General features: G+C 43.3%; 1 long non-coding RNA gene across 1 annotated transcript in view; it reads left to right on the top strand.

Moving 5' to 3' along the window:
• LOC137217408 (uncharacterized) overlaps positions 1–16,980 on the top strand; it is a 72,986-nt gene extending 56,006 nt beyond the window's left edge. Inside the window, exon 5 of the long non-coding RNA XR_010940089.1 lies at positions 16,725–16,980. This is a non-coding gene — a long non-coding RNA (uncharacterized lncRNA). The remainder of the gene's footprint in view (positions 1–16,724) is intronic.
• Positions 16,981–17,421: the final 441 nt, after the last annotated feature.

Below are 17,421 nucleotides of genomic sequence, written 5' to 3'. Positions count from 1 at the left end.
ATAAAGCGTGAGAGTAGTTCTTAAAAGTTCTCATCACGAGAAAACAAATTTTTGTAACTGTGTAGTGACAGATGTTGTCTAGATTTTATTGAGGTGATCACTTTGCAACATATCCAAATATCAAATCATTATGCTGTACCCCTGAAACTAACATAATGTTATATAGCAATTATACCTCAATTTAAAAAATCAAAATACATTTTTAAGAAAAGAACAAAGCATGAATATACACAGCTACGTGGATGAATCACAGACATCCTGCAGAGTGAAAAAAGCCAGACATATGAGTAAATACTACACGTTTCTATTTACATGACGCTTAAAGAGAGGCAAAGCTTAATCTACGGTAGTAAAAGTCGCAATAGCAGTTACCTCTGGGAGGCAAAGGGGGGTGGAATTAACTGGAAAGGGACATAGGAGAGCTCTCTGGGGGGTGATAAAAGTGTTCCAGACCTTGGTCTGAGTGCTGGTCACATAGGTATATACACATATAAAAAAGAAATTGAGCACTTAAGATCTGTGCTCTTTCCTGCATGTAAATTATACATCAGGATACTACTGGGGAAAAAGCCCCAATTTCTAACCTACATAACTATGAGCTAATAAATGGCTGTTTTAGGCTGCTAAATTTGCGGTCATCTGTCATAGAGCCATAGAAAACTAATACACCTCGGTTCTAACATTGGCCCTGCTTCCAGTTTACTGGGTGACCAAGGGTATGTCACTTACCCTCTCTGAGCTTCAGCTTCCACAGTTACTGACAACAATAACTCATCGCCTGCCTGCAGGATTCATGTGAAAACCAAATTACTTAATGTACGTGAAAACATTTGCAAAGTTATTAAGCGGCTTATAAATGGAAAGTTTATTATTGTCACGTTCAAAATAAACCCCCAACTTTGACCACAGGAAATGGTTTAGAATCAACCAACCCAGGGCTGATAAGCCCCTATTTTGTGACAGGCCCTCGGCCGTCATGTCAGCTGGACATGGGCCTGTTCAGTGTTGGATCTGGTGAGCTTGGAGAATAAATGATGTCAAATTCACTCCCGAACGCTGCCACCCGGATGTCATTTTGTCTCTGCTCGGATTTGATTTAGGCAGATGCCTTCATGTTTATTTACTAGTTTCTTTACCTTCCCAAAGTAAAATACATAGGGATTTAATTTTCACTTGCTAGAAACTTCTAGAACTTCTGAAACCCTGCAGCTCTCCCTCTGACAGGAAAATATTGCCCTGTCATATGACTCTGAGTTAGCCCCAAATCCTGCGGCTGTGGCCTTCTTAAAATATTATTATCATCACTGTATCTTTGTTTACAAGTTAAAATCTTTAATGGACTAAAATATCTTTCACTTACAATGATCGAATTAGAGCATAATACTTCATCCATGAATCCGTTCTTTTTTCTTTAAATTTTTTTCATTTCTCCTCCTGCCTTTTCCACACGTGTGCCTCACCCTCCCCGCGTGCTCCCAATAGAGTTACAGTGTACTTCTGATTGGATCACGATTCAGTGTTTATCTTATTAAATGTCTCAATGTTTGGTAAATATTTTATACAGCTGATCCATGTAGTGAATTATGGTTATTACTTTTTTTCTTGCACAATCCTTCCCCTGGAGTTAATAGTCATCTGGCTTTTGGGTTTCTTAGTTTTCTACTTATTTATCAGTAATGCAACTGTAAACTTTGCCGGATGTCTGAATCGGCTCTGAAGATATTCAAACACATCTAGGATTCGATCGATTTCATTGGCAAATCTCTCTCCTGGAGCCTTCTGATCTGCCCCGCTCTAGATGGGCTGCCCTCCAGGCCCGGTACATAAATGATTTTTAGTGTTATTTTTAGTGTTTTACTGAGCGCTTATTATGTGCCAGGCACATAATAAGGTCTTAAAGAGGTTAAATAACCCCATTAAAAGATGGGCTAATAAGTGGAAGAACCTGGATTTTAGCCCCATGATTCTTTAACTCCACAACCCTAGGTTGGTTGATTCTAGATCATTTCCTGCGGTCAAAGTTGGGGGTTTATTTTGAACATGACAATAATAAACTTTCCATTTATAAGCCACTTTATAACTTTGCAAATGCTTTCACGGACGTTAAGTAATTTGATTTTCATTTGAATCCTGCAGACAGGAGATGAGTTATTGTTGTCAGTAACTGTGGAAGCTGAAGCTCAGAGAGGGTAAGTGACATACCCTTGGTCACCCAGTAAACTGGAAGCAGGGCCAATGTTAGAACCGAGGTGTATTAGTTTTCTATGGCTCTATGACAGATGACCGCAAATTTAGCAGCCTGAAACAACAGCCATTTATTAGCTCATAGTTCTATAGGTTAGAAGTCGGGGCCTGGCACGGCTGGATTCCAGCTCAGGTTCTCACAAGGCTAAAATCAAGGTGTCGGCCAGAGCTGGAATCTTGCCTGAAGCTCAGGGTTGCCTTTCAGGTTCATTCAGGTTGCTGGCAGGACTCAGTTCCTTGCAGTTGTAGGACTGAGGTACCTGTGTTTTTGCTGGCTGTTGGCCAGGGGTTACTCTCAGCTCCTAGAGACTGCTTTCAGCTCCTGGCAATGGAATGGAAAATCTCCCTGATACCAAGTGTCTCTCAGGTGTTGTATCCTTCTCAGTACCAGGAGCCCAGTTCCTTTTTAAGGACTCACCTGTTTAGGTCAGGCCCACCTGGGATAATCTCCCCCCAAACACACACTTTTTTTTTTTTGCAATTTAAGCAAATTTTCTTAACTTATAGTGTTTAGTATTTATTTTGTTTCCTTGCTTTGGTTTTCTTCTTCAGGACTCCCATTACCTTTATTTTGTATCTTTTTGCCAATCCGAAATTCTGCCATATTCTCTCAAATCCTTACCTTCTTCGTTACTTTGTTTTTAAAATAAATTATTTATTTTTGGCTGCGTTGGGTCTTCGTTGCTGCGTGTGGGCTTTCTGTAGTTGTGGCGAGTGGGGGAAACTTTGCTGCAGTGCGCGGGCTTCTCATTGCAGTGGCTTCTCTTGTTGCAGAGCACAGGCTCTAGGCGCATGGGCTTCAGTAGTTGTGGCACGTGGGCTCAGTAGTTGTGGCGCACGGGCTTAGTTGCTCCGCAGCATGTGGGATCTTCCCGGATCAGGGCTCAAACCCGTGTCCCCTGCATTGGCAGGAGGAATCTTAACCACTGTGCCACCAGGGAAGCCCTGTATTATTTTTTAGATTCCACATATAAGTGATACCATATGGTATTTGCCTTTCTCTGTCTGACTTATTTCAATGTGCATAATATTCTCTAGGTCCATCCACATTGCTACAAATGGCAATATTTCATTCTTTTTTATGACTGAGTAATATTCCATTTTACATTTATACCACATCTTCTTAAGCCAGTCGTCTGTTGATGGGCACTTGGGTTGTTTCCACGTCTTGGCTGTTGTAAATAGTGCTGCTATGAACATTGGATTGAATGTATCTTTTCGAATTAGAGTTTTCATCTTTTCTGGATATATACCCAAGAATGGGATTGCTGGATCACATGGTAGCTTTATTTTTAGTTTTTCAAGGAACCTCCATACTGTTCTCCACAGTGACTGTGCCAATTTATATTCCCATCAACAGTGTAGGAGGGTTCCCTTTTCTCCACACCCTCTCCAGCAGTTATCAATGTTATTTGTAGAGTTTTTGATGATGGCCATCCTGACAGGTGTGAGGTGATACCTCATTGTGGTTTTGATTTGCATTTCTCTAATAATTAGTGATGTTGAGCATCTTTTCATGTGCTTGTTGGCCATCTGTGTGTCATCTTTGGAGAAACGTGTATTTAGGTTTTCTGCCCATTTATTAATTGGGTTGTTTGTTTTTTTGATATTGAGTTGTATGAGCTGTTTGTATATATTTGTCAGTTGCATCATTTGCAAATATTTTCTCCCATTCCATAGATTGTCTTTTCATTTTGTTGATGGTTCCCTTTTCTGTGCAAAAGCTTTTAAATTTAATTAGGTCCCATTTGTTTATTTTTGCTTTTATTTTTTTTGCCATGGGAGACTGATCTAAGAAAATATTGCTATGATTTATGTCAGAGAATGTTTTGCCTATGTTCTAGTCTGGGAGTTTTATGGGGTCATGTCTTATACTTAGGTCTTTAAACCATTTCGAGTTTATTTTTGTATATGGTTTGAGGGAGTGTTCTCATTTCATTGATTTACATGTAGCTGTCCAGCTTTCCCAACACCACTTGCTGAAGAGACTGTCTTTTCTCCATTGTATATTCTTGCCTCCTTTGTCATAGATTAAGTGACTGTAGGTGTATGGGTTTATTTCTGGGCTCTCTATTCTGTACCATTGATCTATATGTCTGTTTTTGTGCCAACACCATACTGTTTTGATTACTGTAGCTTTGTGTAGTATTGTCTGAAGTCTGGAAGGGTTATGCCTCCATCTTTGTTCTTTTTTCTCAGGATTGTTTCAGCAATTCTGGGTCTTTTGTAATTCCATATAAATTTTAGGATTGTTTGTTCTAGTTTTGTGAAAAATGTCCTGGGTATTTTGATAGGGATTGCATTAAATCTGTAGGTTGCTTTGGGTATGGCCATTTTGACAATATTAATTCTTCCACTCTAAGAGCACAGGTTCTCTTTCCATTTCTTTCAATCATTTTCAATTTCCTTTATCAATGTTTTATAGTTTTTGGCATATAGGTCTTTCACCTCCTTGGTTAAGTTTATTCCTAGGTACTTTATTTACGTGATTTGCAACTGGATTTTTTTTTTTACACTCTGATATTCATTATTAGTGTAAAGAAATGCAACAGATTTGTGTATATTGATCTTGTATCCTGCTACCTTACTGAATTAATTTATTTTAATAATTTTTGTGTGGAGACTTTAGGGTTCTCCATATAGAGTATCATGTCATTTGCAGATAATGACGGTTTTACCTATTCCCTTCTAATTTGGATACCTTTTATTTCTTTTTCTTGTCTGATTGCTGCAGCTAAGGATTCCAATACTATGTTGAATAGGAGTGATGAGAGTGGGCATCTTTGTCTTGTTCCAGAATTTAGCAGGAAAGCTTTCGGCTTTTCATCATTGAGTATTATGTTGGCTGTGGGTTTGTCATAAATGGCCTTTATTATGTTGAGATATGTTCCCTCTGTACCCACTTTGGTGAGAGTTTTTATCATGAATGGATGTTGAATTTTGTCAAATGCTTTTTCTTTGTCTGTTGAGATGATCATGTGGTTTTTGTCTTTCCTCTTGCTAATGTGGCATATCACACTGATTGATTTGCATATGTTGAACCATTCTTGTGACCCTGGAATGAATCCAACTTGATCATAGTGTATGTTCTTTTTATGTATTGTTGGGTTCAATTTGCTAATATTCTTTTTAGGATTTTTGCATCTATATTCATCAAAGATATTGGCCTGTAATTTTCTCTTTTTTTGTAGTGTTTTTGTCTGGTTTTGGTGTCAGGGTGATTGTGGCCTCATAGAATGAATTTGGGAGTCTTTCTTCCTCTTCAATTTTTGGAATAGTTTGAGAAGGATAGTATAAATTATTCTTGGTATGTTTGGTAGAATTCCCCAGTGAAGTCATCTGGTCCTGGACTTTCGTTTACAGGGAGTTTTTGTTGTTGTTTGTTTGTTTGATTGGGTTTTTTTACAGATTCTGTTTCACTTCTATTGATCAGTCTGTTCAAATTATCTATTTCTTCTTCAGTCAATTTTGGCAAGCCGTATGTTTCTATAAACTTGTCCATTTCTTCTAGATTGTCCAATTTGTTGGCATATACCTAACTGTTCATAGTATTCCCTTATAATTTTTAAAATTTCTGTGGTATCAGTTGTTATTTCTCCTCTTTCATTTCTTATTTTGTTTATTTGGGTCCTTTCTCGTTTCTTCTTGGTGAGCCTGGCTAGAGGTTTGTCAATTTTGCTTATCTTTTCAAAAAAAAAAACAGCTCTTGGTTTTATTGATTTTTTAATCTCTATTTTATTTATTTCCTCTCTGGTCTTTATTATTTCCTTCCTTCTGCTGACTTTGGGTTTTGTTTGTTTTTCTTTTTCTAATTCTTTTAGGTGGTAGGTTAGGTTGTTTATTTGAGATTTTTCTTGTTTCTTAAAGAAGGTCTGTGGCACTATGAACTTCCCACTTAGAAATGCTTTTGCTACAGCCCATAGCTTTTGTAAAGTTATGTTTTCATTTTTGTTTGTCTTGAAGTATTTTCTGATTTCTTCTTTGATTTCATCATTGTCCCATTGGTTTTTTAGTAGCATGTTGTTTAGTCTCCATGTGTTTGTTCTTTTCCCGTTTTACTTCCTGTGTTTGATTTCTAGTTTCATACCATTGTGGTCAGAAAAGATGCTTGAAATTTTCTATTCTCTTAAATTTGTTGAGATTTGTTTTGTGACCTAGCATGTGATCTATCCTAGAGAATGTTCCATGCATGCTTGAAAAGAATGTGTATTCTGGGGGGTTTTTCTTTTTGGTTGTAGTGTTCTGTAGATATCAGTTAAGTCCAACCAGTCATTTAGGACCACAGTTGCCTTACTGATTTTCTGTCTGGATGATCTGTCCATTGATGTCAGTGCAGTGTTAAAATCTCCTACGATTATTGTGTTATTGTCAGTTTCTCCCTTTATGTCTCTTAGTGTTTGCTGTGTATATTTAGGTGCTCCTGTATGGGGTACATATATGTTGATGTGTGTAATATCATCTTCTTGTATTGATTCCTTTATCATTACATAATGCCGTTCTTTGTCTTTCTTTATGGCCTTTGTTTTAAGTCTACTTTGTCTGATATGAGTATCGTTACCCTCGCTTTTTTGTCATTTCTATTTCCATGAAATGTGTTTTTCCATCCCCTCACTTTCAGTCTGTGTGTGCCTTTCACCCTGAATTGAGTCTCTTGTAGGCAGCATATTGCAGATTCTTGTTTTTTCATCCAGTCTGCCACTCTGTGTCTTTTGATCTGAGCATTTAGTCCATTGACATTTAAAATACTTATTGATAGGTATATACTTATTGCCATTTAACTCTTTGTGTTCCAGTTGTTTTTGTAGTTCTTCTTTGTTCATTTCTTCTTCTTTTTGTTTTTCCTTTTGTGGTTTGATGATATTCTTTTGTAGTATGCTTGAGTTCCTTTCTTTTTGGTTTTTGTGATTCTCTTGTATGTTTCTGATCTGTGGTTACCATGGAGTTCAAGTATATTGACCCATAACTGTATCTACTTGCTTTAAACTGATAGTCATTCAAATTCAAACACATTCTAAAAGATCTACATTTTTATACTCTTCTCCCCACATTTTGTGATTTTGACATCCTATTTTACAACTTCATGCTTATCCTTTTACTGTTTATTGTAGTTATAAACACTTTTACAAATTTTTAATTGTTTTTAAATCTATGTGCTGTCTTATTTAAGTGATCTTCAATTCTTCCTATATATTTGCCTTTCTTATTGTGGTTTTCCCTTTCCTATAGATTCTTGCTTCTTTTCTATTTAGAGAAGACCCTTCAATGTTTCTTTTAGAGTAGCTTTAGTATTGTTGAGTTCTTCTAGTTTTTGCTTGGCTGAGAAATTCATTTTCTTTCCTTCTATTCTAAATGATAATCGTGCTGGGTAGAGTATCCTGAGTTGCAGGTTTTTCCCTTTCCAGACTTTGAATATGTCATATCACTCCCTTCTGGCCTACAGAGTTTCTGGAGAGAAATCAACTGATAGCCTTATAGGGGTTCCCTTGTAACTGTCTCTTTGTTTTCCTCTTGCTGCTTTTATTTATTTATTTATTTGCCATGCTGCACGGCTTGTGGGATCTTAGTTCCCAGACTGGGAATTGAACCCAGGCCACAGCAGTGAAGGTGCCAAGTCCTAACCACTGGACCACCAGGGAATTCCCTCTCTTGCTGCTTTTAGAATTCTCTCTTTAACTTTTGCCGTTTTAATTATGCTATGTTTTAGTGTGGGTCTATTTGGGTTCATTTTTTGGGGGGATCCTCTGTGCTTCCTGTTCCTGGATATCTGTTTCCTTCTTTAGGTTTGGGAAGTTTTCAGCCATAATTTCTTCAAATACATTTTCAATCCCCTTTTCTCTCTCTTCTCATTCTGGAACCCTTATTATGTGTATGTTGGCATGTTTTATATTATCCCATAGATCTTGTATGTTGCTTTCATTGTTTTTTCATTTGTCTTTCTGTCTGCTGTTCTGACTGGGTGATTTCCATTTTTCTATCTTCCAGATCACTTACTTGTTGTTCTATGTCATTTAGTCTGCTATTCATTGCTTCTAGATTGCTTTTTACCTTGGCAATTGAATTACCTATTTTTTATTGGTTCATCTTTGTGGTTTCTAGTTCCTTATTACAATGATCTGTGTTTCTATCGATAATCTTTTTAAATTCTGTTAGCATTTTTATTACCACCTTTTTTAACTTGGGTCTGATAGACTGGTGAGCTCTGTTTCATTATTTGTTCTTTCAGGGGATTTCTCTTGCTCTTTTAATTGGGAGTAGTTCCTTTGCCTTTTCATTTTACTTAGTGTTCTCTGTCTCGAAGAATTTAGGAGGAACAGTTACCTACTGTGGTCTTGAATGGGTGTTTTTATGTGGGAGCATTCCTGCATAGACTGTGTGTGTCTCATGTCTTTGGTGGGAGGGCTGGTTTTGATATGGACGCCAACCACGTCTTTCTTCAGGGTGTGCTGGCTGTTATCCCCTTGATAGGGGGTGTGGTTGGTGTGGGGGGAATTAAAGCCTATGCAGGGTGTCCGGCAGGACTTCTCTGCTCTGTAGCTGTTGCTGCCCTGTCAGGGGCAGGGTCTACTCCCCAGTTGTTGGAGTAGAGAACCTGAGGGTCAGGTTCAATCAGGCTCTGTTGTCCTTGAGTGCATGCCCTGGCCCAAATAAGGTAATTGCTGAGGCAAGTGAGGCCCATGTGCTCACAGTAGACCTGTGCGCCACCTGTGTAGGCATCTGCAGCTCTGCTCAGAAGCAGCCCAAGGTCACATCCTGTCCCCTGTTTTGTTCGTCCCAGATCTAGTGCAAGGCTGTGGTGTTGAGTAGGCTGGGGCCGCAGGGTCGGGGCATTGTGGCTGCAGGAACTGAGGTGGCTGTGCTTCAGCCTGAGATCTGGGCTGCCTCTGTGGCAGTCTTCTCCCAGGACCTGTCTGTTCCAGATCCAGTGCGAAACTGCAGTGTGGAGTGGGTGGAGGCAGGGTGCTCTGGCTGGGACACTAACTCTGCTTGCTCCTGAGCTTGCTGACGATAGCTGTCGCCTAGCCACCCGGACCGCACCCTAGACCCCCCAGGCTGTCTATGCGTAGCTAGATCCACTCATTTCCCAGGGCCTGGTTGGCCCAGATCTTCAAGCTGTGGTGTAGAGTGAGCAGGGCTGGGGTGTTTGCCCCATCAGATCGGGGAGTGTGGCCAGGCGGCAGGCACCAGCGCAAGGCTTTTTCTGCCCTGATTGTTGGAAAGCCATCATGTGCGCACTCCTCTCAAGTGGAGTCTGGGCTTCTCCAGCCCTTCTGTCTGTCCCATTGGTCCTCCCAGCAGCCAAGGGGGTGTGTCTCCTCCATGCAGGACCCCAGGCGTGGGATGCCCAGATTGTGGCTCGACCTGCTTGCTCTCCAGGGTGACGGTCCACCCATGTAGACCTTCTCTTCCTTTCTGATCCCTCCTAGGAGTGCAGGTCCCAAACCAGTACCTTTTTTCCATCCTACCCAGTTACGTGGAGATTTTTCTTACAGTTTGGTTGTATAGGAGTTCTTCTGCCAGTTTCCAGTTAGTTTTCTGTGAGAGCTATTCCACATGTAGATGTATTTTTGATGTTTTTGTGGGAGGAGGTGAGCTCCACGTCCTCCTACTCCATCTTGAGCCCCCTCCTAATCTCCCTTTCTTAGAGTCAACCATGCAATGTGGTACAGCCTAATCATTACAATGATATGTCACCATATTCATAAGTCCCTCCCACACTCAAGGAGAGGGGATTCTACTGACTGAGGAACCCTGGGGGCCATCCCAGAATTCTGCCTATTGCAGGAAGTATACTGGAATAGCATTCTCCCCACTGTAGTGAGGTTTTTCTTGACCACTCATTTTGAGAGTTCTATGCCCATCCAGGGTTTTGGAGAAAAAGACATATACCACTATAAAATCTGCCTAAAGGGATGCTTTTGGGCTGAGACATTATTGCTCTCCTATTGCGATTGTAGAATGTGTTTGCTCATTATAGCAAAGATTTGTAATATAACTGGGGGTCCTGTTTGTTCATTGCAGATTTTGATAGCCTGAGTTTCTTAAAAGAATCATTCACCAGAAATAAACCAGTCACAAAATGACAAATTCTGTATGACTTTACTTTTTTGAGGTATCTAGAGTAGTCAAATTCATAGAAGCAGAAAGTAGAATGGTGGTTGCCAGGGCCTGGGGGGAGGGGGAATGAGGAGTTATTGTTTGGTGAGTATGTAGTTCCAGTTTTTTTTTTTTTTGTTTTTTGTTTTTTTTTGCGGTACGCGGGCCTCTCACTGTTGCGGCCTCTCCCGTTGCGGAGCACAGGCTCCGGACGCGCAGGCTCAGTGGCCATGGCTCACGGGCTTATCTGCTCCACAGCATGTGGGATCTTCCCGGACCGGGGCACGAACCCATGTCCCCTGCATCAGCAGGCGGACTCTCAACCACTGCGCCACCAGGGAAGCCCCTGTAGTTCCAATTTTACAAGATGAAAACATTCTGGAGCTCTGTTACATAACAATGTGAATATATTTGACACTACTGAACTGTACACTTATAAATGGTTATGATAGTAAACTTTACGTTATGTGGAGGGTTTTTTTTAACCATGGTTACAAATAAAAATAAATTTAAAAAAAATCATTCACCAAAGCTTTTTGTGATCTGAAGTATGAAAGAGATTTTTTTTTTTTTTTTTGCGGTACGCGGGCCTCTCACTGTTGTGGCCTCTCCCGTTGTGGAGCACAGGCTCCGGACACGCAGGCTCAGCGGCCATGGCTCACGGGCCTAGCTGCTTCGCGGCATGTGGGATCTTCCCAGACCGGGGCACGAACCCGTGTCCCCTGCATCGGCAGGCGGACTCTCAACCACTGCGCCACCAGGGAAGCCCTGAAAGAGCTCTTAAAAGCAGCCTTGGGATCAGGAAAAGTTACTAGAATGTCATAGTGCTTATGGAGGATTTGTGTTCTCGACATTCATCCTACCCTCCTTTTCTGTGCCTTCCTGTTCTGCAGGGTGTGGGAAGCTAGTGTGCCGAGTGTGAATTGGATTCTAGCCGTTTGATACTCTTGTGGGTTACTTGGAGGGTGGGAGTGAGGCTGAGACGACGTTCCATTGACAAGCATGGTCGTAGGGCAAGTAAGTTCCTGCAGTAGTTTTCCAGTGCCCAACACTAACCCCATGCGTGTCAGTTGGCAGTTGTGGCAACAGCATACGAGTCTTCCTGACCCCTGGATCACAGCTAAAGCATCATGCTCTTGAAACCACCAGTCCCTATACAGCCTTCAACCTTTCTGGCTGAGGTCAAGGTAGAGTAGCTCCCCTGGCAGGCCAGTCGTTCTGTGGTATCATTCTGAGAGTCAGTCCTGGAGGGCCAGCCCAAAGCCTGAACCTCCCATTCTTTTTTTTTTTTTTTTTTTTGCTGGGCCAAGTCTTAGTTGCGGCACACGGGCTCTTAGTTGCAGCATGGGGCATCTAGTTCCCTGACCAGGGATCGAACCCGGGCCGCCTGCATTGGGAGTGCAGAATCTTAACCACTGGACCACCAGGGAAGTCCCGATCCTCCCATTCTTACAACAATTTTGCGAATACCCAATACCCTGAATTAAATCCCTTTCTGCTTAAAATGGCTGGAGTGATTTCTTTTCCTGCAACTGAACCGTAAGTGTTCGTGATACGTGACGATCAGGCCAGTGGATGTTTTGGAATTTGATCATGCCATCATGTGAAGGTTTGGTGGTACCTGATGGAGGCCTTCTATGTAAATGGGGCTTTGGCGGTTATTCCCATCTGCCCCGCTTTCGCCCTGCTCCCTTACGCTGGGCCTCAAACCCAGCTGGACCTCTGCTGCTGCTGGGCAATGCTTTATTTCTGTCCTTTCCCTTTTGTAGCTACTGGAAAACTTTTTTCTCTTGTCCATCCGCCTACCTGATTGCAGCAGACTCTAAGGCTCTCCACCCAAGGCATTTCCCCCCACCTGTTCCCTGCTAACAGAATCCAATTTTGTTTGGGCATTAGGCAAAGATCTCTTAATTTTAGGTAATATGTTTTATGATGGGTTTGTGACACGGTCTTGGCTAATAAGGGGAAGTCTCCTGGGAAGCTTCTGAAGAGAATGTTTCTTCCTGACAAGAGACGAGAGTGAAAGAGTTTTCTCATTGCCTGACTGTCTGTGACTCTCTCTCCTAAAATAAACACTTGATGCCTGGAGCTACGGCAGACATGTTGACACTACAAGGTAGCAAGCATGGGGAGAAAAAGTCAATAACTGAGGATGGCAGGGCAGAGTGGCTGATAGAACCGGTACCTCCATGCAATCAATGAACCATGGACACACCTTGAAACTGCCCACCTCCAGACTTCTGCTTGCTAAGCAGTAAAGGCCTTTGGGATATAAGCCACTATTAGTTGGATTTGGGGGTACTTGAAGCCAAAATCCTTCCTAACTGATACCTCCAGCCCATTCCTGATAACTCTCAGCAGATGCCCTTGCCTTTGAGTTTACAGAGAAAATGAAGTCCCCTTCCGGCCCACCCCCACCCCCTGACATACAAGATTTCTTCCCCTGCTCTTGTCTCATAGCCAAGGGCCTCTTATCTGATCTGAGGCTAATCTCTCCCTTGTGTTCCGGACACCAGCTCCTCTGCAGGCACCTGGGCAGTCATCTTTCTCTCCTGCATCTTCCATCTCCTGCTCTCCCGTGGCCCCTTTCCAACTGTGGACTTGAGTAAGTACCCAAGGCTGTGTGTACCGGACTGGGTGGACACGTCTCATCCTAACCACCAGGTAACTGCTTCTCAAGGGCCCCTTCCTGGTCCCCTGGGTGAGGCCCCGGAGGTGGGCTTGGAACTGTTCTCTGACCCCAGAGTGAGCGGCTGCCCAGCTCTGGGGATGGTCTGTGGGGTGCTCAGGCCAATGCCTGCTTTCTACTGCAAGGCGCTTTTTTTCCTTCTGCCTTTTCTCCTGATGTTTATTGAGAGCATATTTTCTTTATCTTTAAGGCTTTTACAGCTTTGTATTTTTGCCTCTGTTGTTATGATTTATGCTACTTTTACTGGCTCTTTACCCTCAGCACATAAACATGTTTAAGTTTTCCACAGCTTAAAAAAATAAAATAAAAAACCCTTCCTTGACCCCGCATTCTCATCGAGTTTCAGCGTCCTCTCTCTCTCTCTCTCTCCCCCCGCCCCGTTCTCTTCGTCGTGAGCTCTTTGGGAATCCTCTGCACGCACGGTGTTTCTTCACATCCCACTCAATCCTTAACTCTCATCTCCAAGACAGGAAACTCAGCCCAGCCTTGCTTAGCACAATGGGGGTTTTATTGGCAGGATGCTAGGAATCTTGCACGACTGTGGGAAGAAAAGAAGGAAAGGGATGCAGCTGGGCCACCAGATCCCCTGGGACATTTTTCTGTGGCCCTCACACTCTCTCTCCTCCCAGCTTCTTTTGGAATGATGTCATTCTTTCCTCCACGTTATGCCCAACTGCTCCAGACCCTTCTACCCCACGGCTCCCTTTAACTCCAGTTTGAAAATCTCAGGGAAGGATTCTGATTGGTCCAACCTGAGTCAGGTATCTTCCCATGGATCAATCAGCCGTGGCCCCAGGAGGCAGAGTCCCATAGCTGAGACAAAACCTCAGAGGAGGGGGATTGTGAGCTAGCTTCTCAGCTGGCTTCTCCCTTACCAGCAGCATTTGCTTGAAACTCCTCTCATGCACCTCTTGGTGCCCCACCCACGTGGTACAGGCCTTACGTCTTCATCCCACTGCTGACATCCCGCTTCACGCCTGAAGCCATGAGCTCTGCTCTGCCCGTATATGAAACAGGTCAGCAATGCTGAGAGATTATGGTACCTCTGGCTGGCTCAACCATGACCCTCGGGTGTAGAACCAGCCCAGCTTCCTCGAGAGGGCAAATGTGGGGGCCATAGAGATGTGCCCCCAGGTCCCCTTCAGGGAGGGACTTGTGGCCCCGTTGTCAGCAGAAAACCACCTCTCCCCAAAGGCACTTCCTGGGGTAGCCGGCATCCAATGATTGGTTATTTCATCCACCGTGGGACAACTCTGACAGGCTCTACACACGCTTCCGCATCTCCCATAGGGTCTGTCCAGGTTTGCCAGACCAGCTTTGCAGTTCAAGCCCTCCCCCGTCCCAGTCCCGCTTTCTCCCCCTCCTTTCACCGATGGCGGTCCTAGGAACTATCTCACATGCCAAACTCCATTTCGGTTTCTGCCTCCAGAGAACCTAACCTGTGATAGATACCCCTGAGCTATGCGTCCCACACCATCTCCCAGGGGCCCTTGTGGGATTGAGCACCAGTTGCCCACAGTGGGAACCAGCTTGGTGGCGTTCCCTTTATTGGCCACCTTCCCTTCCCCATCCCACTTCCCCACTGCCCATAGTCTCTAAATCTCCTAAAATCTACTTGCTCTCGAGTCCTTGTCTCAGGGGCAACCCACACTCAGACACCAGGATTATTGTGAAGTTTTCGCTAAACACAAGAATCCCAGCCTTTATCTGCAGCATGTATCACCGTGACCATGAGCTCTTCTTGAAGTGCTTTTCTCCCTCAGCTTGCTGGGTTTCTTGCCCCCTTGCCGCCCACTGCTTTGCGCACCCTTCTTCCTCTGGCCACCCCAGAATTACAGCTTGGCTTCCTCCTAACACCCAACACATCCCAAGAGAATTCAGACAGTCCCCTGAAGTCGACCATCACTACACAGGGATGACCCACCCTGTCTGTCTCCTGCCCAGATCTCTCTCTTGAACTCTGGACTCAGATATCCAACTGCCTCCAGGCCATCTCCACGTGGCTGTCCCACAAGTGCTTCAAATCAACATGGCAGAAGTAAATTCATCACCTTTTTAAAAGCCAGCTTCCCCTCCTTACATTCCCCTTTTCATCAAAAAACATCACTGTTTTTTTGTCCCCAAAGCCAGCTATCTGGGAGTCACCCAACCTCCTACCCATCTTCCCACTGCCCCATTAGCACTTGTCCTGGTGCCAACCAACCTCCCACCTTCAGTCAGTCTCCCCATTCCCAGGCTCTGCCCTCCATTAGCATGTGACCTCGAATAACTTATCAAATCTCTCTTAGCCTCAGTTTCTACATCTGTAAAATGGGCTATTGATACTAGTACCTATTCTTTTAGAGTTGCTGCGAGGTTTAAAAGGTATTGCACGTACAAAATGCTTAGAAAAGTATGTGGCACATAGTAAATACTCGATGAGTGTTAGCTTTTTATTATTGTTTTTGTTTATCCTTCTAAAGGCCTCATCAGTTTTCATCTTGTACTGTAGCCACTTACATGCCATCTTGAAATACCCTATCGGTTTGCGAGATTCTTGGGGGCAGCGCTATATCTTATTCATCTATCTATCTGTCTATGACCAATTTCCCTCTCCTCCTACTTCCTGTCAGCCACACTTCCCCTCATATCTGGTAGCGTTGGAGCAGCTAGGGGAATTTATTCTTATATCCAGCTAAGAGGAAGTTGAGTGGGGGGATGTATTTAATTTGGGTTCAGTGGGATATTTTGTGTGTACAGTCGATCTTTGAACAACATGAGTTTGAACTGCAAGGATCCACTTATGCACAGATTCTTTTCATGCTCCTACATTTGCTATCTGAGGTTGGTTGAATCTGCACATGTGGAATCCACAGATAGGGAGGGCCGACTCTGGGACTAGAGCATACATGGATTTTAATATCCTCTGCTGGCCCTGGAACCAATCCTCAGAGAATGCCTTGGGCCGGCTGTATTTTTAAGATATCACTAGCCATCCCAGTGTAAGAATAGCTTCCAGAGACAGTCTCACCACTCGCTGGATTGACTCCCCAGGTGATGTAACATGAAGACTCAGGCCCAGAGGTTGTACCTCAATGTAAACGTGTCCTATGGTACGCAGAACCAGAAGCATACAGGTAGTGGCGGAGAAACAAGGTTCAAAAGGCATGGAATCAGAAGCTACTCTGTGGAAAACTCTTCCAATCATCAGACGAAAAATTCTAAGCAGGGGCAAGTTCTTACTTATCCCTAGATAAAAGAAATTCTCTCCTGTCGGGAAAATATTCAGCAAGGCAATGGATACAATGACGAATGTACCATATATTCCTTTTTCCTGTCTCATGGAATATATGCGGAAGAGAATTTATCAGAATTCTTGCAGGGGACAACCCTATAGCAGTACAACAAGCAGCGAGTAGGTCTTTGTGTGAAGTCGCATGTTTTATCCACCCCAGTGATTTGGCCCACATCTTAGAGTATCTCATGCCTCTTGTTCTGATGAAGCCTGGCAATTCCAGATGAAACGTCAGGCAAAATTGCCGCTGACACAGCAAAATACCCTAAAGAAACGTATTTATCAATGAGTCAATTTTTATCCCAGAAGAGTAATTCGATTACATAATTATGGAGCCCAATACAATGTAGTGGCAATTTAAGAAGGCATTTGAATTGTTCTTGTGTGTCCTAAATTTCAGATTAACTTTATGTATTTTTTCAGAATTATTGATCAAACCCCAAATCGATCAACAAGTATGCAGCCCCAAACTGTCAGATAAAAAGTACTACAGGGCTCCCCTGGTGGCGCAGTGGTTGAGAGCCCGCCTGCCGATGCGGGGGACACGGGTTCGTGCCCCGGTCCGGGAAGATCCCACATGCCGCGGAGCGGCTGGGCCCGTGAGCCATGGCCGCTGAGCCTGCGCGTCCGGAGCCTGTGCTCCGCAGCGGGAGAGGCCACGGCGGTGAGAGGCCCGCGTACCGCAAAAAAAAAAAAAAAAAAAAAAAGCGCTGCTATATGATATAACTAAGGGATAATTTCCCCATTCAGTCCCTCCAACCTGGAGACAGGCCTGGGAGGTTCTCCACTCTCATTGGAGGTTGTCCATGTTGACCTTTGCTCTCTTTCTTCCTCTAGGGCGCCCTGCCCAATAGAAATCAAATTCAAGTTACATCGGGAATCTTCCATTTTCTAGGAGCCACACACACAAAAGGAAAAAGAAACAGACAAAACTGATTGCAGTCATATACTTTACTTAAGCCAATATATCCAAAAGATCATTTCAACATATAATCAATCCAAAAATAATTATTGAGGTATTTTCGGTCCTTCTTGTTCATACTGAAGTCTTTGAACTTTGGTGCCTGTGTGACATAGCAGCTCTCAGTTTGGACCGGTCACATTGTAAGCATCCGGTAGC

This window comes from Pseudorca crassidens, chromosome X (genome assembly GCF_039906515.1).
Source record: "Pseudorca crassidens isolate mPseCra1 chromosome X, mPseCra1.hap1, whole genome shotgun sequence".
NCBI classification, from domain to species: domain Eukaryota; kingdom Metazoa; phylum Chordata; class Mammalia; order Artiodactyla; family Delphinidae; genus Pseudorca; species Pseudorca crassidens.
Note: the sequence above shows the minus strand (reverse complement) of the source record. Positions and strands in the feature narration are given on the sequence as shown.